This window comes from Salmo trutta, unplaced genomic scaffold, assembly GCF_901001165.1.
Source record: "Salmo trutta unplaced genomic scaffold, fSalTru1.1, whole genome shotgun sequence".
Taxonomy (NCBI): Eukaryota; Metazoa; Chordata; class Actinopteri; order Salmoniformes; family Salmonidae; genus Salmo; species Salmo trutta.
The window spans coordinates 73,642-80,541 of record NW_021822765.1 but is presented as its reverse complement, the minus strand read 5'-3'; the positions used below and the strand labels follow the sequence as shown (position 1 = coordinate 80,541).

General features: G+C 45.3%; 1 protein-coding gene across 1 annotated transcript in view; it reads left to right on the top strand.

The window, feature by feature from the left end:
• Positions 1-843: 843 nt before the first annotated feature.
• Positions 844-6,900, top strand: part of LOC115184229 (calcium uptake protein 1, mitochondrial-like) — a gene marked incomplete at its 3' end in the record, with an annotated part of 43,537 nt that continues 37,480 nt past the window's right edge. The window contains exon 1 of the mRNA XM_029745256.1: positions 844-1,265. The remainder of the gene's footprint in view (positions 1,266-6,900) is intronic.

Below are 6,900 nucleotides of genomic sequence, written 5' to 3'. Positions count from 1 at the left end.
AACTAGAAACCGCCCTAGCTGGTATGTCTGGAAGACACGTGTGTGTGTGTGTGTGTGTGTGTGTGTGTGTGTGTGTGTGTGTGTGTGTGTGTGTGTGTGTGTGTGTGTGTGTCTTAAAACAGCATTTAGCCAAGATGAAAGTTCCAGCGCTGTCATGGCAATGTGACAGTCAAGGTCATCACATTACAGTAGAGACAGTCAAGGTCATTATATACTGACCCCTCTACAGTACTCACTGTTACCATAGCAACATATACTGACCCCGCTACAGTACTCACTGTTACCATAGCAACATATACTGACCCCCTCTACAGTACTCACTGTTACCATAGCAACATATACTGACCCCTCTACAGTACTCACTGTTACCATAGCAACATATACTGACCCCGCTACAGTACTCACTGTTACCATAGCAACATATACTGACCCCCTCTACAGTACTCACTGTTACCATAGCAACATATACTGACCCCTCTACAGTACTCACTGTTACCATAGCAACATATACTGACCCCTCTACAGTACTCACTGTTACCATAGCAACATATACTGACCCCTCTACAGTACTCACTGTTACCATAGCAACATATACTGACCCCCTCTACAGTACTCACTGTTACCATAGCAACATATACTGACCCCTCTACAGTACTCACTGTTACCATAGCAACATATACTGACCCCCTCTAAAGTACTCACTGTTACCATAGCAACATATACTGACCCCTCTACAGTACTCACTGTGCAAAGGCAAATGATGTGTACCAAATGGCACCCTATTATCTTATGGTGTGCTACTTTTGACCAGGACCCGTAGAGCTTTTGCCAAAAGTAGTGCACTACATTGCCATTTGGGAGCAGCCATAGGCTTATTCTCTGTAGCTCCATCCTGTAGACTGGGAACAAGCAAATAGCTCAGCCACATCTTAATTATGACCACTTTTACAGTGCTTTACCTAGACTTTCCTACTTAAATTAAGGTTAAAGAAAAAATAAAAATAAAAAAATACAGTAAATCTGACCACATAAGAGAGACATATGTACACATGAACATTAAATGTCTAGTTGTTTATAACACATTCCGTGCTGCTCAGCCGCACCCAGGGTGGAATGTTTCCAGGTGAGGTCCTACCGTCGACGGCCCCGGTCTCCGTATCGCCGTCTGGGACGGGGCGTGTGCTGGGACCGGGCGGTCGAGCAGAAAGACAAAACATCTTCACGCACAAACGTTTCAAGGACCGGTTGTAATTCTACAAACTAAAGTAAGTAGCAAAACAACCGTGTTTTAGTCCGTTTTCATATGATTTACAGCAGCTATCTGTGCAGTAGTTGTTTAACCTGCTAGTTTAACTAACGTTAATGGTCAGAGAGACTCTCCGATGAGGTTCACATCACCTACTTGTTTGTTATATCAAATTGGTCAAGCAGAAGTTAGTTAGTAGTTAACTATACTACTCTAGACAGCGTGAAATAATAAAATAGACCTTGTTATTATTGTCAGAGACCATACACAACATTATCGACAAGTTTACCAGCGGCATTGCGTTTAGCGTTATTTCAGACAGTATCTTGTGGAACAGCTGGAACAGCTGTCCGCTTGTCAGACTTTACAAACATATTGCTTTATTCTCTGTCCAGGGATCTTTTCTGCTTTGTGAACAAACAAGTGTAGCCCTGAATATGATGTTTCAAGGCTTAGTTATTATTATTATCACACTGTCTAGTATTGACATTTAACTAGAAAATGTACTATTGATTATGTTTTTAATATTAAAATCAAACGTTATTTGTCACATATGCCGAATAGTATAGACCTTGAAATGCTTATGTAACCGATGTGAAATGTCTAGTTAGTTAGCGGTGATGCGCGCTAATTGCTCTGCAAGGGCTGCGATGGGTAACAATGCTTCATGGGGTGTCAGTTGTTGATGTGTGCAGAGGGTCCCTGATTCGAGCCCAGGTTGGGGCGAGGAGAGGGACGGAAGGTTATACTGTTACACTTACTAACAAGCCCTTAACCAACAGTGAGTTAAGAGTTAAGAAAATATTTAATAAAGTTAAAAAAAAGTACATAAAGTAACACAATAAAATAACTGTATAGGAGGCTATATACAGGGTATTACGGTACAGAGTCAATGTGGAGGCTATATACAGGGTGTTACGGTACAGAGTCAATGTGGAGGCTATATACAGGGTGTTACGGTACAGAGTCAATGTGGAGGCTATATACAGGGTGTTACGGTACAGAGTCAATGTGGAGGCTATATACAGGGTGTTACGGTACAGAGTCAATGTGGAGGCTATATACAGGGTGTTACGGTACAGAGTCAATGTGGAGGCTATATACAGGGTGTTACGGTACAGAGTCAATGTGGAGGCTATATACAGGGTGTTACGGTACAGAGTCAATGTGGAGGCTATATACAGGGTGTTACGGTACAGAGTCAATGTGGAGTCTATATACAGGGTGTACCGGTACAGAGTCAATGTGGAGGCTATATACAGGGTGTACCAGTACAGAGTCAATGTGGAGACTATATACAGGGGGTACCGGTACAGAGTCAATGTGGAGGCTATATACAGGGGGTACCGATACAGAGTCAATGTGGAGGCTATATACAGGGGGTACCGGTACAGAGTCAATGTGGAGGCTATATACAGGGGGTACCGGTACAGAGTCAATGTGGAGGCTATATACAGGGGGAACCGGTACAGAGTCAATGTGGAGACTATATACAGGGGGTACCGGTACAGAGTCAATGTGGAGGCTATATACAGGGGGAACTGGTACAGAGTCAATGTGGAGGCTATATACAGGGGGTACCGGTACAGAGTCAATGTGGAGGCTATATACAGGGTGTTACAGTACAGAGTCAATGTGGAGGCTATATACAGGGTGTTACAGTACAGAGTCAATGTGGAGGCTATAAACAGGGGGTACTGGTACAGAGTCAATGTGGAGGCTATATACAGGGGGTACTGGTACAGAGTCAATGTGGAGGCTATATACAGGGTGTACCAGTACAGAGTCAATGTGGAGACTATATACAGGGGGTACCGGTACAGAGTCAATGTGGAGGCTATATACAGGGGGTACCGATACAGAGTCAATGTGGAGGCTATATACAGGGGGTACCGGTACAGAGTCAATGTGGAGGCTATATACAGGGGGTACCGGTACAGAGTCAATGTGGAGGCTATATACAGGGGGAACCGGTACAGAGTCAATGTGGAGACTATATACAGGGGGTACCGGTAAAGAGTCAATGTGGAGACTATATACAGGCGGTACCGGTACAGAGTCAATGTGGAGGCTATATACAGGGGGAACTGGTACAGAGTCAATGTGGAGGCTATATACAGGGGGTACCGGTACAGAGTCAATGTGGAGGCTATATACAGGGTGTTACAGTACAGAGTCAATGTGGAGGCTATATACAGGGTGTTACAGTACAGAGTCAATGTGGAGGCTATAAACAGGGGGTACTGGTACAGAGTCAATGTGGAGGCTATATACAGGGGGTACTGGTACAGAGTCAATGTGGAGGCTATATACAGGGGGTACCGGTACAGAGTCAATGTGGAGGCTATATACAGGGGGTACCGATACAGAGTCAATGTGGAGGCTATATACAGGGGGTACTGGTACAGAGTCAATGTGGAGGCTATATACAGGGGGTACCGGTACAGAGTCAATGTGGAGGCTATATACAGGGTGTTACAGTACAGAGTCAATGTGGAGGCTATATACAGGGTGTTACAGTACAGAGTCAATGTGGAGGCTATATACAGGGGGTACCGGTACAGAGTCAATGTGGAGGCTATATACAGGGTGTTACAGTACAGAGTCAATGTGGAGGCTATATACAGGGTGTTACAGTACAGAGTCAATGTGGAGGCTATATACAGGGGGTACTGGTACAGAGTCAATGTGGAGGCTATATACAGGGGGTACCGGTACAGAGTCAATGTGGAGGCTATATACAGGGTGTTACGGTAAAGAGTCAATGTGGAGGCTATATACAGGGGGTACCGGTACAGAGTCAATGTGGAGGCTATGTACAGGGGGTATAGGTACAGAGTCAATGTGGAGGCTATATACAGGGTGTTACAGTACAGAGTCAATGTGGAGGCTATAAACAGGGGGTACTGGTACAGAGTCAATGTGGAGGCTATATACAGGGGGTACTGGTACAGAGTCAGTGTGGAGGCTATATACAGGGTGTACCAGTACAGAGTCAATGTGGAGACTATATACAGGGGGTACCGGTACAGAGTCAATGTGGAGGCTATATACAGGGGGTACCGATACAGAGTCAATGTGGAGGCTATATACAGGGGGTACCGGTACAGAGTCAATGTGGAGGCTATATACAGGGGGTACCGGTACAGAGTCAATGTGGAGGCTATATACAGGGGGAACCGGTACAGAGTCAATGTGGAGACTATATACAGGGGGTACCGGTAAAGAGTCAATGTGGAGACTATATACAGGCGGTACCGGTACAGAGTCAATGTGGAGGCTATATACAGGGGAACTGGTACAGAGTCAATGTGGAGGCTATATACAGGGGGTACCGGTACAGAGTCAATGTGGAGGCTATATACAGGGTGTTACAGTACAGAGTCAATGTGGAGGCTATATACAGGGTGTTACAGTACAGAGTCAATGTGGAGGCTATAAACAGGGGGTACTGGTACAGAGTCAATGTGGAGGCTATATACAGGGGGTACTGGTACAGAGTCAATGTGGAGGCTATATACAGGGGGTACCGGTACAGAGTCAATGTGGAGGCTATATACAGGGGGTACCGATACAGAGTCAATGTGGAGGCTATATACAGGGGGTACTGGTACAGAGTCAATGTGGAGGCTATATACAGGGGGTACCGGTACAGAGTCAATGTGGAGGCTATATACAGGGTGTTACAGTACAGAGTCAATGTGGAGGCTATATACAGGGTGTTACAGTACAGAGTCAATGTGGAGGCTATATACAGGGGGTACCGGTACAGAGTCAATGTGGAGGCTATATACAGGGTGTTACAGTACAGAGTCAATGTGGAGGCTATATACAGGGTGTTACAGTACAGAGTCAATGTGGAGGCTATATACAGGGGGTACTGGTACAGAGTCAATGTGGAGGCTATATACAGGGGGTACCGGTACAGAGTCAATGTGGAGGCTATATACAGGGTGTTACGGTAAAGAGTCAATGTGGAGGCTATATACAGGGGGTACCGGTACAGAGTCAATGTGGAGGCTATGTACAGGGGGTATAGGTACAGAGTCAATGTGGAGGCTATATACAGGGGGTACCGGTACAGAGTCAATGTGGAGGCTATATACAGGGGGTACCGGTACAGAGTCAATGTGGAGGCTATATACAGGGGGTACCGGTACAGAGTCAATGTGGAGACTATATACAGGCGGTACCGGTACAGAGTCAATGTGGAGGCTATATACAAGGGGGAACCGGTACAGAGTCAATGTGGAGGCTATATACAAGGGGGAACCGGTACAGAGTCAATGTGGAGGCTATATACAGGGTGTTACATCTTGACTATGTTCTGTTATAATATCCACCCGGCACAGCCAGAAGAGGACTGGCCACCCCTCATAGCCTGGTTCCTCTCTAGGTTTCTTCCTAGGTTTTTGGCCTTTCTCAGGAGTTTTTCCTAGGGAGTTTTTCCCAGCCACCGTGCTTCTTTCACATTCATTGCTTGCTGTTTGGGGTTTTAGGCTGGGTTTCTGTACAGCACTTTGAGATTTCAGCTGATGTACGAAGGGCTATATAAATACATTTAATTTGATTTGATTTGTTACGGTACAGAGTCAATGTGGAGGCTATATACAGGAGGTACCGGTACAGAGTCAATGTGCTGGAGTACAGGTTAGTTGAGGTAATTTGTACATGTAGTTGGGGGTGAAGTGACTATGCATAGATAATAAACAGCAGTGTACAAAACAAATGGGGGGGGGTCAATTAGCTTAACTAACTATTATGGACATCCTGTGGCTCAGTTGGTAGAGCATGGTGTGTGCAACGTGAGGGTTGTGGGTTCGATTCCCATGGGGGGCCAGTACAAAAAAAAGCAAAAGCATAATTAAATGTATGAAATGTATACATTCACTACTGTAAGTCGCTCTGGATAAGAGCGTCTGCTAAATTATGTTATGGGCGGGTGGTAGTGGTCTCTCTCGAAATATAGAATGTAACTTCACGGGAGTCAGATCTCTGCTGTCTCCTTCATCATCTTAGTTGACCTTGGAAAGGTAAAAGACTGAGGTATAAGACTAAGTCAGTCAGACATCTACAAGATGAGAAACATTGTGTGTGTGCTCCCACTGAGGTTGAGAGAGAGACAGAGAGACAGAGAGAGAGAGAGAGAGAGAGAGATAGAGATATATATAGAGAGAGAGGAGAGACATTGGAGAGAGAGAGGAGAGAGAAAGAGAGAGAGAAAGAGGAAGAGAGAGAGACAGAGAGACAGAGAGAGAGAGAAAGAGTGAGAGAGAGTGAGTGAGAGAGCGAGCGAGAGAGACAGAGAAAGAGGAAGAGAGAGAGACAGAGAGACAGAGAGAGAGAGTGAGAGAGAGTGAGTGAGAGAGACAGAGAAAGAGGAAGAGAGAGAGAGAGAGAGAGAGAGAGAGAGAGAGAGAGAGTCTAGCCTGGAGGTGATTAGACCTATATCAGTTTTGTGTCTTGTCTCTGGTGGTGTGGAGGATAAGGACGTTTTCAAGTTCAGGAGTTTAGGTTTATAAATCAGTGCTGTCTGTGTTGGGGAGGTTACCGAGGGAGGGATATTTTTAGAGAGGAAAAGGATCATTCTGGGATTCCCTGGGCCTCTTTAGTCTTGTAAAGAAGTTATAAACTTCTGGCAGGATGATCAGAGA